Consider the following 22,792-nt stretch of genomic DNA (forward strand, 5'->3'; position numbering starts at 1 on the left):
AATGGTTACTTCGAAATTGAAGTTAGTTGTTGGAAAATACGTTCTTTCTGTATATATTACTTATGAAGACTCTGCTGTCTTGATTCGAATTTAATTTGACATCCAGAAAACTAACTTCCAAACCACATTCACCCAATGTAAAATGCAAAAAATCAGATTCACAATTAAATTTATTAATAATTTTGATACACTCTATTCCCCTCTACTATTAAAAATAGGTCATCAACAAACCTATTATATTATTTTGCATTCTTTTAAGGGGGGGTCATAATCTTGTATTCCCACCACCCTAAAAAAAGTTAGCAAAAGCAGGTGCAGCTGGGTAGCCCATGGCCACCCCCTTATTTTGCTTATAGTATTTAGTATTAAACATAAAGTAATTGCTATCCAGTAACACCTGTAGTAATTCACAATAAAAATTAACCTGGGTGCTGGGAATAGTAGTGAATCTGGTAAGAAATTTTCTTATTGTGAGGTATGACAGTGAACTAATGTCTATAGTAAACATAATGGTAAAACATAATATTTTTCCTAGAATCAAAAATATATGATGTAGCAAATATCCGGATTTTATTTTAAAAATCCCACGAATCTTTAATAAAAGATTCACGTTTTTTGTAAAAATAGGGTTAAGTACAGCATGTAAAAAAAGGATATCCTTTCAGTGACATAGTTAGGGGCAGAAACTATAGGTCTGAAAGGGGGGGGGTTTATCGAACCCTTGTGGATCTTTGGAATACCAAACATCACACCTAAAACCGGATTGTTTATTAATATAAAATCATACAGTTCCAGTTCAACCAGTCCTTCCATAAGACTGGCATATAGGAATAAACAAATCTGAGAAATTTAGCAGCAACACAGCATTGAAATGCTAAGCTTTAAATGATGGTTATTTATAATAGTTTGTATGTTAAGATAACTTAATTGTAGTATCAAAGATTTCTGTGACATTTAGAGAAAAGTTAGAAAATATTTTTCCTTGTAAAGTATCAACACATTTACCATTTTCACCCCCCCCCCCCACACACACACACGTAGGATAGAACTGCAGAAAGAGAGACAAGTGGCAACCCTATCAACTAGGTCATTGATAATGAGCACACACAAACAGCGGCAGACCAATTAAATGGTTCACTTATAACAGATTCCAATAGCAAAATGCAAAAGCACATTAAGTGAACCACTACAATATAAATGGTAAAATCACCAAATTTTAATTAAATGTGTTAGCACTTTCTCAGTATTCACAAAACTGCTTCTTCAGACATTTAAAACAAGAGTTTAAAAATCATTTATGTACAAACATTTATAAATCTTTCTGCCAGTCAATAAACAGAATCCAAAATCCATCCACCAGTCATCCCTAAGACATCATGCAAGCAGTGTTGCAACTATTTAAAAGGACAGTACACCATATCCAGTACATCAATCAATTTATATATAAAAAAGTCACATAATCCACATATCTGCTCATATAAATCCAAACATATATAAATATATATCGAACACATAAAAATATATATATATATATATATATATATATATATATATATATGTGTGTGTGTGTGTGTGTGTGTGTGTGTGTGTACACAAAAAAATCATTTAGGAAGAGTTCTAGCTCTAAGGATAGGTTTCAGTGGGACCTTGTCATTTAAACCTTTTCCTATATTAGCTCTTAATCTAATGATCCATTTTACTTTCATGGTTTCTATTAGGTTTTCAATATCATACCCATGATCACCCATTTTTATCACCTCTATGGCCAAAAATTTAAAAGAATGTGTCGAACCATGGGCAATAACATGTTTGGCTAAAGCTTTGGTAACATTGCCATTCTTACTATCATAAATGTGTTCCCTGATTCAGTCCCTAAATCTCCTATTAGTTATTCCTACATAAAATGCGAAACATATGCAGCATATAGCTAGGTATACTATATTCTTGGAATCACAATTAGCTTTGGCCTTAAAGGTAAACATCCTTCCATTAGCTGGGTGTCCAACTTCCATGATGAACCAATGTAAGTGCAATAATTACACCTATTACATGGCAGTGTACTGTATGTACATTCTGAAGAAAGGCTACTCAACCTGTCTTTAGGATAGCATAGCAACCGCTTAAGGGATTTCCTATTTTTAAACATAAAATTCGGTACATCACCAACTATATTTTTTATGTCAGGGTCACTAGTCAAAATGGGCCAGTACTTTTTGATCACCCCTGTTACCATATTAATGTTACTAGTATAAAATGTAGGGACACAAACCCTACATTTATTAGATCTCACTTCACTCCTGTAAAAAACAGTATTTACTGAAAAATAAGGCTTGGCCGTTGTTATCTCAGATCAAGTATTCCATTGAGAATTCTTTCAGTAGTTCCATCCCTTTACCTGCTCTTATTAAATTTCATCCTCAAGACACCTAACTCATCTCTAAAATTCTCATCAACTGCATTTAGCCTTGAGACTCTCATTCCCTATCCTTTTACCATGTTTTTAAAAATGTAACTGGGATATATACTAGTTCTATGTAAAAAAGGACTTCTAGAGCAACTTTTCCTGTAAATCTTGGTTTCTATCTCATTTTTTGATTTCAAATAGATTTTAATGTATAAAAGAAGTATCTCACTACAAGACTTCTTTATAGCAAATTTCAGAAGGGAAATACTGGCATTCAAATGTTGAAAAAATGACATTAAATCAGCCTCTCTTCCTGTCCATATCAGGAAGAGATCATCCACAAATTGTCTATGAAAAGCCACTTACTCCCTATTCGCTGATTGTAAAATCGTTTGTTTCTCTCATGTGGCCATGACTAGTTTTGCGTAACTATTTGCACTAGAAGTGCCCATGGCTACTCCATCCTTTTGTAAAAAGATTTCATGATCAAATAATAATACATTGTTCTGTAGAACCAATTCCATTAATAAACAAATTAAATCAATAAAGCTGCAATCATGGTATGCATCATCCAACAAATATTTCCTAAGCATCTCTACACCTTCCATATCGAGTATGACTGTAAACAACAATTGTACATCCAAGGTGGCTAACTAAAATCCTGTGCTATTCTCATCCCAACCAGAAGCAAATGTGTACAGATCAGTAAGAAATTGTCTGGAGTCTTTTAATATATATTGATTCCTATCAATAACCACTTTGAAGATGTTTCTCAGTAAAGATCGATAAAGGCTCAGTACACCAATTACGACCTAATGCAATAGGTCTGAGAGGTGGAAACATAGGATCCTTATGGATCTTGGGTAATCCTTGTATCACTGGTATCAAAGGAGAGTCAACAATAAAATAATTATGTATATCCAAATGTATACTTCTACTTAAACAATCGTATAACGTTTAATTAATTCTTGTGAAACATTCTTATAAACATTCATATCATTCAACATTGTTTTCATTGTACCAAAATAATAGACTTGATCCATTCCATTGCAATTGGGCCTCCCTTATTAGCAGACCTAATGACAATTGTTTGGTCATCCTGTAAAGTCCTTAAAGCTTTATATTCATCTATACTCAAATTCGTAAGCCTTTTGTTACCTCATTTTGTAAGTAAAACATTATGCAAGTCATTTTCACAAAGTTTCATAAACACCTCCACAACAGGGTGATTGGCAGGTAAAAACATACTAGGCTTTTTAAAAGGTACTTTAACCATGTTATCTTTAAACATTAACTTCAACATTGTCCCTTGCGAACAATTTCAAATCAAGAATTGAATCGGTTACCTCTGCTGACTGTGCAGGTATGAAGCTAAGCCCTTTTCAAGTAAAGAACGCTCAGACCCAGTCAAAAGTCCGAAGAAATATTCCAAATTAAGGGCTAACCTTGCCTTGCCACATCTTTTTGATTGATTGGATGTTCACTGTTTCATGCTGAAGTTTCCTCCTAGCTCAATCCCTGCTGCTCAAGCGTTCTCTCTTCAAACCGGCAGTTTGATAGTGCATTTTGCCTAATGTGATGGGGAATACTGAAAAAAACTGTTTCCCCATCATCGTTCACATTCTTCTCAGAAGCTCTAAAACTATCAGGCTTTGGTGACACAGAAGCAGCTGGTGGTACAACATCCTCTTGCAAAGTTATAGGAACAGTTACATCTACTGTCAGGAGTGCAGTAGTTCTCCTTGCTCCTAAATTCCTTTCCACATTTTGACTGTTCATCATATTTTCAACACTATTATGCTCCTTCGCTGTAGGAGAAATAACAGATTTATGTGCTGTTAAATTAGAGGGAACAGCAGGTCTTTCATTGTCATCTCCGTTGGTTACACTGGTTCTAGGATGCTGGTTATTTAATCTTGGCCACACAAAAATGTGACCCTCTAGGAAGTCCTTTCTGTCCCTTTCTGACTTCTTAACTTTCTGATGCAGTAACCTTTTCTCAAATAAATTAGCTGAATCCAAAACAGCATCCAACTTTTCATCAACAGTTCTTAGAGGAAAGGTTCTGTACAGGTGTTATGAGAACGATGTGTGCAATGTTTTACTTACAAAATGTGGTAATAAAAAGTTTAGGTATTTGAGTATAGATGAATATAAAACATTTGATGTTGTTAATCTTCTTTCCATTCATCACTGATGGGTTTCGTTCCGAGCCCTCGGAACCGAGTCGGCCTAATACCAAGCTCATGCCATCCAAAAAACTCTTGAGCTAAGCTTTTACCCATAGTAACCTTCTCCTTGTTACCTCCGATCTCATTTGCCGCATAGCCGTAAAGCCGTGTCCAAGCCAAGCTCTCAGCTAAGTGTAAACTTTTTGATATTTTTTCTGGATATTGTGTCTCTTATTCCTTGTTGGTATTTTTGATATTTCTTTAACTCTGAAGCTATCTGTAGACCCTTTTACCCTTCTGTTTCTACTGTTTTGATAATTTTAAGTACCATTGGTGGTTCAGCCTTTCTCCCTACCCTTGTGGTATTTCTTAAAATACCATTGTTGGTATTTCTTCTTCCTTTCACCTTTGATTTATATTGAGCTATAGATATAGTAGAACCCCTTCTTGTATGTATTTTGTGTATTCTGCTCATTATGTCTGATAAAAAGGGCACATCGTGGTTTAAGCATTGTACTTCATCATGTAAGGGAAAACTGCCTAACAGTGATTCCCATGATGACTGTGTTTATTGTCTGGGGGTGCCCCATCTTTTGGTGCAAGCCCTTGTGTGATTTGTCAAATTTTTAGTCAGCACACCTTGAATGAGTGCAAAAACAAACTGATTCTGAAGGGCCTCCTTAAGTCGCCCTTCTCAGAGGCCCTTTCTGCGATAGACGTCTCACCCCTCCAACTAAGGAAAAGAAAAAGTCTCACTCTGTCCCCTTGTCACCATCAGGTGACCAGGGCAAGCCTGTAAAGTCTAAAGCACCAAAATTGACTTTGGAGTATAAGTCGACTTCATTGGCACCAACCTCTTCCACGCTGACTACGACTGTTCCTATTTCGGCACCAGCTTCGGCTCTGATACTGTCTCCGACACCGACTACTTATTTTCCAAAGGTTGCTATAACTTCGGCACTGAGTGCCACTGTGGCACAGTGCACTCCGATGCCTATCTCTGCAATTACGTTTGCAAATGAACCTTTCGTGTCGGCTCAGAGTGCCCCTCCGGCAACAAGTCCTTTCACGGTTCCGATAATGACAATATTGACGCCACTTCTTCCTGTCTTCAAACTTAAGACATCGGTGCCGATAGATTCCACACCACAGACCCGATACTCTCCATCAACAGATCCATTTCTAGGGCAAGTATATAGTCCATTCCTTGAACGATCTGACTCCCTGTCGGGAGTATCCACTAGATCCACCAGGAGCCTTTCTGAGTTTGACGTGGTGCGTTTTATGGATCAGCTGTTGACAGCCATGGGACCTGGGTTGGTTGCTCCACTAACTCCATCCTACTCTCCTCCTTTGACCATACTGGTTCCAAAGTCTTCAGCTTCGATGTCATTTTCAGAACCCTCCATCTCGGCGCCTGTAGTAGACCTTACTGGGGCTCTGGGACTGTCCCTTTGGCCTTCGGTCCCCACTGAATCAGGTCTTCCTCAACCCCGTGATTGGGCTGCAAGCTCTTCAGTGCACTGTACATTTGCAAATGTGTCTATGGTTCTGTCCATGGTGTCGGGAGTTCTTTCTGCACCGATTCTGCTTGAGGCTCTACCCTCCAGAGCAGGTTCGACGGAGTGGGTTGTGGCCCCGGCTCCGAGGTTGTCGTTCTCGGTTCTGGGCTCCCATCCCTCTTCAGGCGGACCTGCTTTCCAAGCTATGGAGAGGGCACTTGCTTCTGGAAGCATTCCACTGACATCAGAATCCCAGACCTATTTTCCCCCTGAGCTACAACTGACACAAGCCACCACCCTGGGACACTGGGCAGGAAAGTTGCAGGTAACCCCGTTACAGGGTGCTCCGTCTTCCGAGTCCTCCTCAGAATCCCCCTCTGAGGAACCCCCCACGGAAGTGATCATGCAAGAGGAAGCTCATAGACTCCCCTGAAGAGTCTCTGACCGAGGATACAGATTTTGATGACGGTGAAGGGTCCCCATGATCACCCCCTGATGTCTCCCTTGGGGACATCCTTGAAATTATGAAACAGAAGGGTGATTGGAAGCCCACTAACCCTTCTTCCGTGGAGTCTGTGTTTCTGCAGGCTTTCCATGTCTGGCCATCTTCCTCTTGGGTGACCCTGCTAGCAGATGAGCTGGTACAACTCTTGGTGCAGCATGCCTGGAAGAACCCTGATTCTGTTGAGTCGATCCCTCACAGACCTGACAAGATATTACCCCCCCCCAAGGAATACCCACATTGGTCAAGAGGTTTACCAGTTGATGCTATGGTGGTGGTGGCCACGAAAAAGGATCTTGCTGAAGAGAGTCATACTGTTCATCTACCCAATAGAGACTCCCAGGCTGTGGACAGATTAGGGAAGTGAGTTTTTGCTTCAGCGACTTTTGCCATACGGTGTCTGAATTACTTGGCACATTTTATGAGGCTCCAAAGAGACTTGGTTTCCAAACTCTCTGGAACACTCGCAGGACAGGTGTCTGATGAGGTAAGAGACAAAGTTGCCTCGCAGCTCGCAACCCTGGAATCGTTCTCCAATTCGTCCATGAGGTTGCTCTCACATGCAACCAAAGGGGCGGCTAGAGCAGCGGGTTCAGGCATAGTTATGAGACATCATGCCTGGATGTGCTTCTTTACTTCACGGACCCTTTCAAGCCTTCCTGAACGCACCAATCAAAGTATCTTCCCTTTTTGGCCCCAAGGTGAAAGACACTCTGGCCAGATGTGAACAGGATGGTAAGACCCTGTCTGCCATAGGTCTACGTTTTTCCAATCCTCAACGTTTCTTTTCCAGGAACTAGAGGAGCGGGAAAATATGGCACAAAAATTTCATGGTCCTTTCCATGTCACACATGGTGATGATATCCCCAGGGGCAGAGGGGGTAACAATTCTGGAAGATGCCCCTACTGATGCAGAGAGGATCTGCGTAATCAGAGACCCGGGGATTCTTTCTCTGGGCAGCCTTACCAGTGCTCCTGAAGAGCGGCCCAATTGCTTTCCTCTGGAAGCAGGAGGCATATCTCTCTCTGCACCACACTGCCTGGCATTCAATAACTTCCAATCGTGGGGTGCAGACGATCACAACCTTCGACACCTGTTCTTGTCTGTTATCTCTCCCAGTTCACAGACTTCAAAGATTGAGGCTCCAGCTCTAGGTGATACTCTGTCAAAACAAAGCCAAAGCAAGGCAAGTTCTTCAGGTTTTAGGATCCATGGCAGCTGACATACCAATAGTGCCTCTTGCAAAACTACATATTCGAATACTGCAATGGCTTCTGCTATCTGACTGGTTTCCAAATCATCACCCCCTATGCTTTCAGATTCATATAACCAATTGTTGCAAACAGGACCTTCTTTGATGGATGAGGCCAGAGACAGAACTTTGGAGCCATACATTCCATCCTCCCCATCCCAAGGTCATTGTGATCACGGATGCTTCCCTGATAGGGTGGGGGAGCCATTTTCAGGGAAAGACAGTCTAAGCGAAACACAGTAAGAGCACCTGGATGAAGCTCATGACACACTTTCTTAGTAATTCAACAGTTTATTACAATCCACAAAATTCGCAATAGGAAAAAAACAGCACATTAACGCTCTCCCTGTTATCACAACAGCATTTTCGTCTATTCACAAGACTTCCTCATTTTTTGTGGATTATATAGCATTAATGTGCTGTTTTGTTCCTGTTGCGAATTTTGTGGATTATAATAAGCTGTTGAATTACGAAGAAGGTGTGTTGTGAGCTTCATCCAGGTGGTCTTATTGTGTTTCGTTTGGTCGTTTTGGTAAGAGCACTTTGTTCCCTTTTTGTTGGAGATTTGGTTTTGTAACAACAGTCTAAGGCAAATGGTCCACTATGGAGGCCAACCTGCATATAAACGTTCTAGAAATGAGAGCGGTGCTGTTATCATTGCAAACATTCCAATCTGTTTTTCCTTCTGGAACGATCGCAATTCAATCAGGCAACATGTCAGTATGGTATATCAACAAGCAAGGAGGAACCAAGTCCTATCTCCTATGTTGAGAGGCCATGAGAATTTGGCAATGGGCGACAGCTTCCAACCGCTTTCTGATAGCAATGCATATCCCAGGGAATTTCAATGTGATTGCAGACAAATTGAGCAGATATATTCTCCTGCCTCACAAGTGGCCCCTCAGTCCCAACGTAGTGGCGAAAATTTTCAGCCATTTGGGACAGCCTTGCTGCGACTTATTCGCCTCCCCATCAAACAACAAATGCAGCAGCTACTTTGTCCTATTTCCCCCACAGGGGGAGTCCCCGAGGGATGCTCTGATTCACGATTGGCCCGCGGGACTTCTGTATGCCTATCCCCCCATCCTTCTGATTCCCCAATTCATAAAGAAAGCTATTCAGTTGAAGTGCAAAGTGATCCTCTTAGCCCTCTTTTGGCCTCGACAAGTTTGGTTCCCCTTCCTTCAGCCTCATCTATTGTGTCAACCGTGGATTCTGGACCCTTTTCCAGACATGATTTCTCACCCCCAAGGGTGAGTCACCTGAACCTATCCAGTCTCAAGCTGACAGCTTGGTTTCCCCACTTCCGTTAACTGCCAGGCAGGATAAAGTTCCCTCACCTGTACTTGACATTATCCTGGCCTCTCACAAACCAGCCACCAGAAGACTATGTCTAGACAAATGGAAGAGATTCTCTATTTGGTCTCAGAAAAGAAGGCAAGACCCGTACTCAGCTCCAGTTACAGCAGTCTTAACAATATCTGTCAAAGTTTTTCTAGAATGGATGCGAGTACATCTAGCGGCTATTTCTAACTTTCATGATGGGTTGGATAATTCTCGTCTCATCTCTCTTCGGTTATGCAAAACCTTTCTTAATGGGATCTCTCACATTAGGCCTCCAATCAGACAACCTGTAGAGCCATGGAACCTCATGTTATTTCTTCAGTCTTTAACCCAACCTCCTTTTGAACCTGCAGCTAAGTGTGACCTCAAATTTCTGTCTTAGAAGTCACTTTTCTTGGTAGCCATCACATCAGCCAGATGAATTTCAGAGCTACAGGCATTATACATTAAAAAGCCCTATTTGATCTTCCACAAGGACAGAGTATCATTCTGGACAAAACCATCCTTTCTCCCCAAAGTTATTTCAGATTTTTCCAGCAGTCAGACCATTGCCAGTATTTTTCCCAAATTTTACTAATAAAGGGGAATACTGCCTACATTCTTTGGATGTACACAGGCAACTGAGGTTTTATTTAGACAGAATCAAAGCAGTATGTAAAACTGAGCAAGTTTTCATTTCTTTCTGTGGACCTAGAATGGGAAATTCTTTCTCCAAGGTGACTTTATCTAAATGGTTAAGGGACTGCATACACTGCACCTCTTCGCTTGCAAAAAAACCTATACCACAGAATGTTAAAGCCCACTCTACCAGATCTATGGTAACTTCTGTAGCCTTCCATTCAAGAGCCTCTATGGATGATATTTGTGCAGCAGCTACATGGGCTAACCCCCACACTTTTATTAATCATTACAAATTGGAGGTGGTCTCCAGAGGGAGAGCTGCCTTTGGCTCAATGGTGCTCACCAACATTCTTCCATAAGGGCTGCCAAGGAACACAAGGTAGCTGGGGATTCTGTCCCATCAGTAATGAATGGAAAGAAGATTAACAACATCAGATAAAGAAGTTATGTCTTACCATAACGTTCCATCTGTGTTGTTGATCTTCTTTAATTCATCACCTCCCACCTTCCTTCCCCCTCCAAAGGCTCCTGGGGGATTCTTTGGGTCCAAGTGGTGAGTTAGGGCATTTGTGCAGAAATGGCCTCTGCTTTAGATTGGGCAAACTCGATCTGAAGTGACAGGGAGAAGGGCACTATGGGTAAAAGCTTAGCTCAAGAGTTTTTTGGCTGGAGCGAGCTTGGTACTAGGCTGATTCGGTTCCGAGAGCTCAGAACCGAACCCATCAGTGATGAATGAGGGAAGATCAACAACACAGATGGAACGTTATGGTAAGACATAACTTCTTTTTTTAAGGACTTTACAAGATGACCAAACAATTGTCATCAGGCCTGCTGATAAGGGGGGCCCGATTTGTAATAATGGATTGAGACTATTATTTTGGTACAATAAAAACATTGTTGAATGACGTGAATGTTTATAAGAAGTTTACTTCAAATTAGGTCAGCAAAATGATCACAATAATTAATTACACTTGATATGATTGTTTATTAAGTAGAAGTAGAAATTTAGATTTATATAATTATTTTATTGTTGACTCTCCTTTGATACCAGTGATACGAGGATTACCCAAGATCCATAAGGATCCTATGTTTCCACTTTTCAGACCAATTGTATCAGGTCATAATTGATGATTGTTGTACTGGTATACCATTTGCTTCTGGTTGGGATGGGATTGGCAAAGCATTTTGGTTAGCCACCTTGGATATACAGTCATTGTTTACAGTCGTACCCAATATGGAAGGTGTAGAGATGCTTGGGAAATATTTGTTAGATGATGCATACTATGATTGCAAGTTTATTGATTTAATTTGTTTACTAATGGAATTGGTTCTAGAGAAAATTTTATTATTTTTTGATCATGAAATCTTTTTACAAAAGAATGGAGTAGCCATTGGAAGGGTGGCCTAGGGGGATTGGGAGGGTGGCTTAATGGTTAAGGTGTTTGCCTTACAAACACAAGGTGCAGGGTTTGAGTCTCACAAGGGATAATTGGCTAGGCTTAAATGGCTCGCAATAGCAGTTAGCCTAGTACTAATCTATGAACCTATACTTCTTTGGGGTTGGGAGGGTGGCTTAATGGCTAAGGTGTTTGCCTTACAAACACAGGGTGCAGGGTTTGAGTCTCACAAGGGATAATTGGCTAGGCTTAAAATGGCTCACAAGGGCAGTTAGCTTAGTACTAAACTATGAACCTATGAACCTAAGGGCACTTCTAGTGTGAATAGTTATGCAAATCTAGTTATGGCTACTTGGGAGAAACAGGTAGCTTTTTATAGACACTTCATAGATGATCTCTTCCTGATATGGACAGGAACAGAGACTGATTTAATGTCATTTTTTCAACATTTGAATGCCAGTACAGTAGACTCCTCCTTATCTAGCCTCTCTTTAACCGGTCTCCTCTTGAACTGGCCATCAAATTTCTACCATAGCCCTAGCAAAAGACAACAGGGAAGAAAAACACTTCAGCCTCCTCTGGGCTAAATAATGACAGACATTTAAATTTTAGACTTCATATTCATTAGAAAAATGTATACTAACACAAATCCTGTTGTTTTAGCTGATTTATAGCCTATAAATGCTATTTTGTATGCATTTTCTTTTTTTTTCAAATAAATTTTATTTATCATTTTCAGTATTGACAGATAGAAACATAACAATCAGAACGTGACCATCATGATGTAGTGTTGTCTAATAGAGTTAGTACAATAATGTGTAGGTCAGTTAACTAAAAATATTTACACTATATACATAGATGCTTTCCTCTGTCAGTTATTTAAGTATAACAATTGCATAAAAACAAATACAGTTAGATCACAAGTAGAGAGAAGGAGAGAAAAAAAGAGGAGTAAACTGTAAGGGAAATCATTTAGTAGTTACACCTATGGAATATTTTGGGATTTGCTTCTGGTATAATACTGTATGTTCCTGTGGGAATTATACAAGAATAATGTTGTAGATTTGCTCCCAAATTGCTCTAATTTTAACATTTGTCTTTTTATCCATTAGTAATTTGTGTGCTAAGTGTTTAATGGCTATTTGTCTAAATCCCATCCAGGATATATCGGTTGGATTAAGCCATTTAGATGCTACATACAATTTAATTAAGAGGAAAATAGTGATCAGTAAAGTAGCTTGATTCTTGGGAGTGTTATGTGGGAGTATGTGTAACATAGTAAATTCCCATGTTAGTGTGAATGATTGGTAACCAATTTTTTGTAGTTGTAGTGTAAGGGAGTTCCAAAATCTATAAACACATTTACAGCTCCAGAATACATGAAGTAAATCAGCAGTTTGATCTTTGCAGTGTGGACAGAGCAGTGATTTCGAAGGGTGAATTTTATGTAAGATTGCGGGTGTAAAATATGTATTGTCGTTGATCATGAGTTGGGTAAAGGCTAGTTTTTTAAGGGGTATAGACTTTAATGTCAGGTTGATAGCTTGGTATATTTGATGGGTATCGATAGTTGGGTTTATTTTCCTCCAGTAGTCAGAGAAAAGTATGTCATTCTGAAATTTAGTGTCATCAATTAATTTATAAGTATTTGTGATAGTTTGCTTGGTGGAGAGAATGGTTTTCCAAATAGTGTTGCCAATTTCGATGTCATTGTTGGTAATGTTAGTGACTTGGAGGTAACTGGAACACAGCTGTTTTATTTGTCTCAGGATTACGTGGTATGCTTTGGGGAGTTCTAAGTGATTTCTCATTTCCTGTACTGAATTATTTAGGCATGGGTAAATATCTTGAATAGTTTTGTTTAATAATCGGGGGTAAGGGACCAAATTTAAGGTTTGGTTATTTATTTTAAGATTAGGGTTATTATGAAGAGGTTGAAATACTTCCATTACTTGTTGCAGGTTTAAAGACTTGAAGAGTTTTTGTGTTAATGTGATGGCATGTTTAAGGGAATCTAGTATGTTATAGGACTGGAGTAGCTTTGGATTTAGGAATATCAGGCTTTTAGGGTTAATACCTAGGCTCTTGATATATCTGTAACATATTATTACCCAGGGGGAGCCCAGAGCTTATGTGAAGAATTATATTCTGCTATTCTCAATACTCTATAATTGTATTGGTGATTAAGTAATAGGTTTTGAAATCCGGAAGGGCTAGTCCCCCTTTATTTTTAGGCGGTGTTAGTTTCAGGTAGGTCCTGTGTTTTTTAGGTTCCCAAATAAATTTGGAGAATAGGGTATGAATCTGTTTGAAAAATTTGTTGGGTATAATTATCTGTGATGTCATAAATATGTATAGTAGTCTAGGCAGTACATTCATTTTGATTATGGATACTTTGGCAGAGAATGGTAATTTTAAATTGCTCCATCTTTTTTTAAGGTCTAGTACGATATTTTGCCATTTTGGGGTTATATTATTTTGATAAAGATCTTTATTATTTTGGGAGAATGTAATACCTAAATATTTGATTAGTTCTTTAGCTTGGATCGAACCTAAGAGTGGTAAAAGGGAGAATGGTTTGGGTGAGTTTAAGGGAAAGATACTAGTTTTGTTAAGGTTTAGTTGATAGTTCGACATAGTTGAGAATTGTTCAATAGTCTTTAGCATTATTAAATCAAGTAGAACCCAAAAATTCAATAAACAAGCCTCCCTAGCTTTAAATGAACTCAAACAAGACTTTAAACTATACGACCCATACAAATATGGTGATAGTGGAAATAAAACCGGAAAATTTACATTCTACTCCCAATGCCACAAAATGTGGTCGAGAATAGACTTCTTTTTAATATCAGATGTTTTCATCAATCTGGACCCAACTTTAACCATACACATGAGGTTTTTATCAGACCATTCCAAGATCACCTTAAATATCAACTGGGATAAAATTCTTACACAGTGAACCGAGGTTACAACTGGTCCTTAAACCCAAATCTGCTTAATAAAAAAGATGTAATAAAGGATATAGAAACTGTGCTGAAAACATTCCTAACTTTCAATTACCTCTGGATATTGAATGGGTTGCGACCAAAACATTGATCAGAGTCATTTTCATTAAAAAAGCAGCATACTATAAAAAAATGCAACTAAAAGCTGAGCAGGAGCTGAAAAACAAAATAGACTGTCTTGAAAATGACTTACTAACCAACCCCATGACACAAACGGAGACTAATCTGTTTAAACTACAAAGAGACTTATACCTTTTGCATACCAATAACCTCTCTTTCTATGAAACTAGAATCTTAGCTAACTACGCAAATGAAATCCAATTGACATTTCGAGCACTAGCCAGAATTATAACCCAGACTAAAACCTCCACACACATACCCGAAATAAACTACAGGAACAAACACTATACCAAAAATGAAGATATTATTAAAACCTTTGAATCCATGTACTCTCAGATCTATGGAGAACAAACTCTATCTGCCTCAAAAAAGCAAAGAACCCTTTTTCTGCAAAATCTGATATTCCCTAAGCTGGACCTTGACCAACAAAAAAATTAAGTGAACCTATTTCTACCAACGAAATAATCTCAACAATTCAACAACTGAAAGCACACAAGGCTCCAGGACCGGATGGTCTCACTGCAGAACTCTGCAAAACCTTTAACCCCTTAGTAGCCCAAATTCTATTTTACACCTTGAACTATATAATAAACAGTAAAATAAATGACATACATTTCAATGCCTCTAAAACTATCTTTATACTTAAAGAACAAGCAGACCCAAAAAACCCTGACAGCTATAGACCTATTTCCCTTCTAAATATAGATACCAAAATTCTAACCTCTGTACTTGCGAATAGACTGAAAAACCTCTTAAACAAAATTATTTCCTCGGAACAATCTGGCTTCACACCTCTCAGACAAACAAGTGACAATACACTAACACTAAATACCTTAATCTCTCTTGCAGGCTGAAACGACCCAAACATATATACTCTAGTTATTGATGCTAATAAAGCATTTGACAGGGTCAATATAGATTTCTTACTTCAAACACTACCATACTTTAATATACCCAACAACTTTATCCAGATCATTCATATACTCTATAGTAACCCATACACATCTCTATACATTAACAAATCTTGGTCAGATAGAATTCCAGTTAAAAATGGTACCAGACAAGGATGCCCTCTCTTTCCCTTACTTTTTAACCACTATCTAGAACCACTCTTCCTAAGTATTAAACAAAACACCTACTACAATCCCCCAACAATTTTCAACCTCAAAATTTACCTCTCCGCATTCGCAGATGATTTGAATATTTACTGAACTACACCAATTTCTGATATAAACAAAATACTTGTATGCATTTTCTGATTAACCAGCCATTCGTTTATCCAGCCTAAGTTCTGGTCCTAGCGAGACTGGATAAGAGGGAGTCTGCTGTACTTCCTTTCTGAAATTTGCTATAAATACAGGGAATATAAAAAGTGTACACACCCCTGTTAAAATGCCAGGGTTTTGTGATATAAAAAAATGAGACCAGAATAAATAATTTCAAAACTTTTCCCACCTTTAATGTGACCTATAACCTGTACAGTTCAATTGAAAAAAAAATATGTTGGGGAAATAAATATAAAATATAAAAAACTTACAATAAGCTGGTTGCTTAAGTGTTGCACACCCTTAAACTAATACTTGAAGCACCTTTTGATTTAATTACAGCATTCAGACTTTTTGGGTACACACCTGCCATCAATTGAAGAGACTCTGATTAACCCCCAAATAAAGTTCAGCTGTAAGATTTTCCTGACATTTACTCAGTTGCCTGCTACAGCAAAAGCCATGGTTCACAGAGAGCTTACAAAGCATCAAAGGGATCTCTTTGTTGAAAGGTATCAGTCAGGAGAAGGGTACAAAAAATTTTCCACAGGATTGGATATACCATGGAACACGGTGAAGACAGTCATCAAAAAGTGGAGAAAATATGGGACAACAGCGACATTGCAAAGAACTGGACATCCCTCCAAAATTGATGAAAAGACAAGACGAAAACTGGTCAGGGAGGCTGCCAAGAGACCTACAGCAACACTGAAGGAGCTGCAGGAATTTTTGGCAAGTACTGGTTGTGTACTACATGTGACAACAATCTCCTGTATTCTCCATATGTCTGGACTATGGGGTAGGGTTGCAAGACGGAAGCCTTTTCTTACACAGAAAATCTTCCAGGCCTGGCTAAAATTTGCAAAACAATACGTCAGGTTTCCCAAAAGCATGTGGGAAAATGTGTTATGTTCTGATGAGACCAAGGTTGAACTTTTTGGCCACAATTCCAAAAGGTGCTTTTGGCACAAAAACAACACTTTGCATCACCAAAAGAATACCATCCCCATGGTGAAGCATGGTGGTGGCAGTATCATGCTTTGGGGTTGGTTTTCTTCAGCTGGAACTGGGATTTTAGTCAAGGTGAAGGGAATTCTGAACAGTTCCAAATACCAGTTAGTTTTGGCCCAAAACCTTCAGGCGTCTGCTAGAAAGCTGAAGATGAAGAGGAATTTCACCTTTCAACACAGCAATGACCCCAAGCATACATCCAAATCAACAAAAGAATGGCTTCACCAGAAGAAAATTAAAGTTTTGGAATGGCCCAGCAATATTTTATGCAAGGGGGCAAACCCCCTGCTAATTAATTATACCAACGTGGAGATTGCAGTATAGTGAGGGAAAACAGTAAATATCCCATTCTACGCTGTACAGCGATCTTCATTCAAAATGTTCAAAGTTTCACAACTTCCATTATGGTCTCGGCCTTTTGAAGTTCTAAGTTTTGAAACTTTGAACTTCTGAAGGGGATCCATATATATATATATATATATATATATATATATATATATATATATATATATGGTTCCCGTTTAGAAACCCGAAGTGCAACATGCTAAAAGCATAAAATCCGACACGAAATCTCGAAGACAACAATCCCGAGTATGCAAAATATCGAATAAAACCAACGAACACGACGCCATACACAAATACCGAATAATCTCGAAAGCACACAAACAATTCATGAAACAAAGCAGAAGCATCCCCTATGTCCTACATGGTGAGTAAGCAAAACATCTGCATCAGAACAACCATCATGCATGGATATCCACAACCAGAGCAGTATACTGTTGTTCAATATCCTGCATGCTGGCGGGATGTGCTGACATGCGTTATTGACATATACATCCGTTAACTAGTGAGATTGCTTACTTTCGAGGTTATGGAGTTTCGCGTTTATGGTCTCGGGATATTACATTTCGAGCATGTTGCACTTCGGGTTTCTAAACGGGAACCATATATATATATGTGTGTGTGTGTGTGTGTGTGTGTGTGTGTGTATGTGTGTGTGTGTGTGTGTGTGTGTGTGTGTGTGTGTGTGTGTGTGTGTGTGTGTGTGTATGTATGTATATGTGTATATATATATATATATATATATATATATATATATATTGTGGGGGTGGAGAAAAACTTCTTTTTTTTGTAGGTGGGAGTGCATGTTTGACTGTTTATGGATTAGAGTAAGGGCTAGTGAAAAGGAGTTGTGTGTGTGACTGCTGTATGTACTTGTATGTGAAAATGTCTTGTGTAGTAATACTGTTACAGAAAAGGATTTTCTAAGGTAAGATGTAAGGTTGGAATTAGAGTCTGGGATAGAGTTAGTGTTAGTACACATCAATGATCATTAAGGTGATGCGTGTGGGGGCTGTCAAGCAACCTATATCACCTTGGGAGCCACAACACCTTTCCTTATGGAAGTATGCACTCCTGTGCAGTTGCTCGAAGAAGACTTCTGCCTTCAGCAACATGGTGTGTCACACACATAGCTCTAGGTCACAGGCGTGCCTCCTTCTTCCAAAGGATTTAATACAACCTATAATCAGACCTATAACTTCCACTTTAGGATGAGAAACCCAGGGCTTTATCCCTCTATACCAGCACTTCTACCTTAATTGTTATTGTTTTAGTTATCAATTCTGTATTGATTTAAACAGATTTTGCCCCCTCTGTTAAATTTGGCCATTTTTCTATATAACTCCTTTTTCATTAAGTCCAAAAAAATAAGTACTATTTTTGTGATGCCTTTGTTGTTTTTTTAGTGTTAGTCACAACTTGCAGCTAGGATTACTTATGAGCTGTGGTTAACTGGTGTAGAGTTATTGGCCTCTTCCTTACATTCCTTACTTTCACCTTGTTGAGAAAGGACTTGAGCTGCTGTTTGTCAGCCTGCCACTACTCTGTTTGCATGAAGTGACTTCACAGAAGAATGTAAACAATATTGTTAATCACACTTTGTCTGGTATTTTTATGAATACCTTCTCTGGTGTCATTTCCCTCCTTATGTTAAGTTCTTCTAGGATTTCTTTTCTCCTATTAATGGGCTTTTGTCAAGTCAGTTTCATGTTGCCCAACAATAAGACACTTATACTCTCCATCTTTTATGGGGAGCTGGATATTTGACAAGCATACTACAGGATATCTCCAATGTGACCTCCTACTGCTTAAATCAATGCAATGCACCATTTGGACAAGTTATGTAGAGGTGAGGTGGAGAGGATGACAGTTAGATGAAGTCAATTATTAAAAATGCTTTGAGTAAACCAGATGTTTATTTTATAGTCCAGCATACTTTTGTCCATTTCCATGTCAATTTTTCTAATGTAAAACATTGCGACTTCAGAACAGATGCATTAGCTGTCTATTAATGCTTCTTTTCTTCCTTTCCCATAGTCCACACAGCTTTTTATGTTCATTATTTAATGAGTTAAGCATGCTTTCCTTCAGATTTCATATTTCTGGATTCCTTTTTTCATCAGTTTCACAGTTGCATACATTTTTACTAAATCTGTGTTGAAGCCTTTTCCCTTTTGGTTGTGGGATATAGTACAGGATATATGCTGATAACCACTATCTTCATACAACAGCTGAAAGTGCAGCTAAAGCTTTATGCTGAGGAGGAAAAATCAGTGGCGCATCTTTTGATGTCATATGAAATTCCAACATCATCACTTACTTGTCAGTGAACGTTCTTGTGTAACAATCTGAGCTTGAATTTTTTGTAAATGAATACATAAAGAAGAAAAGAAAACTTTACCAGATGAACTGCTTGACACAGATTTTACGTAATCATTACTTGAAGTTTGATTTTGGGGATAAAATTGGAAACTAATTACTTAAATTTTGTGTGCAATGGAGTTGGGCAGGTACATCATGGAGTAGTATACCAAAGCCGTGCATGATTCATAGGCAAAGGTGTACGATGGGATCAGCCATTGTACCAGTCTTACTACATTGGTTAGCTTTAGTACCCTTTGTATAGAATGCACAGACTAATAACCTCTCCTCAGGACTGTACATGTTTTGCCCACACAGCATCCTATGTGTATGGGCTTGTCCCAACAGGATAGACTATATGACTCCCATTGCCTGGAGTCAGATAGTATTGCACGTCTCAATACAGCAATTCCTTTTCCCTGCTGAAATTTTTGTAAGTATACAAAACAAATATGCGCAGCGTATCAGTATTACAGTAAAAAAAAAAAAAAAACTTTGCATGGTAGGAATAAACCTACTAGTATTCCTCACCATGCAATGATGTAGTTCCCAACAATTAGAAAAGTTGATGTACTCAATTGTTTCATTAGCACAATATGCTATTTATGTGTATGTGATCACAGCAGTAAGGGCTGAAGGTTATATGAACTGTCCCCCGCTAGGACTATAGAGATCTGTGAGTATTAGCTGCGCCATTTTACTCCAAACAGAGACAAAAGCAGGTAAATGTGTCTGTGTGTGTGTCTGTCTGTATGCATGTCCATGTGTGTGTTTGAATGTGTTGGCGTATAAGTGCCTGTATTTGTTGACAGGGCAAAGGGTGCATGTGGTGTGTGTGTTTGTGTGTGCGTGCATCTGTCAGTGTCTCTATGGCTTTGTGTATGACAGTAATTATAGTGTCATTATGTCTGTCTGTTTTTGGAGTGACTCTGTATGCAGACCAGTGTCCTGATGCCATTGCTGGACCAATGTGTGCCAAGATGGATGGAGTACTGCCCAGGTGTATGAATCACACAACTGTTATACTAATAGGCCACACAAATAAGCACGCAGACCTTTTACAAGGCTGCACACTGTTATTACCCCAGTATAATATTAATATTGTTGTCATAGTCATTAGCATCAAAATCAATTTTTTTCTTATTTTTATTTATTTTTTTTTTTCCTCTGATGGTTATCAGGTTGGCTGTATGATTCTTTAGAACTATTTTCATCCACACTTGAGTAAACACAAACTTCATTCACTACAGCAGCTTACAGCACAGGAACAAGAACATGGTAAACACAATTATAGTTTACACAAGAAAGATTTTCTGTGTAGTATTGTGACAATCATGTTATATTAAGTCAGTGTATAAACGCTACAGCCAGTCAGTGGAGGGGAATTCTTAGGATGCGAGGCCAATGAAACATTTAGAAATGGAAGACAAGTGGACAAGGTAGACTAGTGCACTGGCTGAATGTTGGCCAGCACATTTAAGACCTCTCTGTTGGTGTCTGATCCACAAACATATAATTCCATAATTCTAAGTAACAGTAGTCTTTCTTCAAAATACATATTCAAAATTTGAGGCACTGTTATCTCCTGAGGAAATGCATGAGTTCACTAAACTGGATGTTTTACTGAAAGATTTTCCTTTAGAGTTTTCGAGGTATGTGAGGTTGACATAAGACATTCCATGTTCTTGGCCTGTATTATTTGATTAAAATGACTGAGAACCAAGAGTCTAAGTCACTTGCTCTGATAAACAGTGACCTCTTCTTTGTTATAAGCAGCTGTAGACATAAAGTCTGGAATATCTCATTTATGTTTTGCCTGCAGTACAATTCCTGGAAGTTACGTATCAAATAGATCGGTTAGAATGCAGAAACAAAACATCAGTGGCACAAACCAAAGTCTGTTGAAAGCTCTTTTATTTGGGGTTTTCTGGCAAAGGCTGTTGACACTGTCAGCCTGATGAAGCAGATGCTTTTTTTTTTTTATAAAATTATGCGATTTTATTAACTGTAAAAATGTTTGCACTTGATTTGGTGGATTACTGTAGTCCTGTGCCTTACTTATTTGTTTCAGGTTATGTAAATTTGATGTCATTTTCACATTATCTTGCTAGTCTGAAGAAAAAAAAAGCTTTCTGTTCTACAAAAGACTGTTGAGTAGGTAACAATAATTAGTGACTAGGTAGCAAAATCAGTCAAGATATGTTTGATTGCTGTTGTCATCTGATAACTGAATTCTCATTTTGACTTGTAGCCAGCATGTACCCATACCTTTCCTGTTCCTAGATAAAGTTTTTTACTTGCTGTTACTTTTCCCCAAGACTCTATTTTTCCAACCTACTCTTTTTTTTTTTTTTTCTGTATTCACTAATAAATTGCCCTTGGGCCATTCTCACCTCCCCTTAATTCTGTATACTAATAATATGGTTATTTACAGCAGCATCAAAAGGCAGTTACGCTATGACCTTTGTTTATTGGCTTTGTTGTACTCTACTGGCTCACCGGCTGTTTCGCGCAGGAGTAGGCGTGACCAGAGTGATTGACAAGACTAATAGCTGTGATGTTGTATACTAATGAGGAATGATTGGCATGCCATGCTTATTAGCCAGTAACATCATGCATACAGTGATTGTCGATGATCTCATGTGCAAAATACGAATCACTTGCTAAAAGCTTATTGACAGCTTCATCTATGAATCTCACAGGATGGTTGAAATGTGTTACTTAAAGTTCTTTTGACAAAGTAGTATGATTCAGTGCTATTTACCATGGAATTTACTGAACGTGTGGCTGTGTGGCTGGGCCTTTCATTGACGAAGTGCGCCAACCATGGACTTTAAGACTGGAAGGGAGGAACATTCCTCATAATGAAGTACACATGAAAGGAGTACATTTAACATTTGCAACAAAGAAAAAATATGCATTCACTTATTTTACTGAATCAAAGATCTTACCCTATTTTGGAAATGTGTTACTTTATGTGTCAGTCAATACCTTTGCGTTGTTGTTTTAAGCATGCATCCAGTGCTGATCCATGCATTCCATCCTCAGTGACACGGTGACACCCCCAAAACAGTTTACATAGCTACTGAATGGTCCATTTCATGTCTTGGCATGTGATAGATGTATTTTACCGTTTTGTTGCATTCCTTCCAGCTGTTGTATCTGTTTTTCCCGTTATTGAGGTGGAATAATTGAATACATTTAGTATAAATAGCAACCTATACGCTGGCATGAACACAATTTTCCCTGCTACTATTACTAATCTGCCTCCTTCTGCTCTAAATACTCCTGCTGAAAAAGTATGCCTGTCCCTATAGTTAGACTTTTTGCATGGTAATTTTCATAAAGCAGGTAGGCTGACATAATTCCCTGGAATGTTGCTCCCCAAATTGCTACTCTCAGATGTTCCCACAATGGATGTTAGCTAGTGCACATGTAATTATCTAATCACATCTTGTCGCATAATTTTGCCACATTTATTAGAAAAACCAAAG

General features: G+C 38.6%; 1 protein-coding gene across 1 annotated transcript in view; it reads left to right on the forward strand.

The window, feature by feature from the left end:
* PROS1 (protein S) overlaps nucleotides 1–22,792 on the forward strand; it is a 1,920,390-nt gene that overhangs the window by 1,219,949 nt on the left and 677,649 nt on the right. The gene's annotated exons all lie outside the window — the stretch shown is intronic.

Source organism: Protopterus annectens, chromosome 5.part0 (assembly GCF_019279795.1).
Source record: "Protopterus annectens isolate FY-2018-M chromosome 5.part0, PAN1.0, whole genome shotgun sequence".
Taxonomy (NCBI): domain Eukaryota; kingdom Metazoa; phylum Chordata; order Ceratodontiformes; family Protopteridae; genus Protopterus; species Protopterus annectens.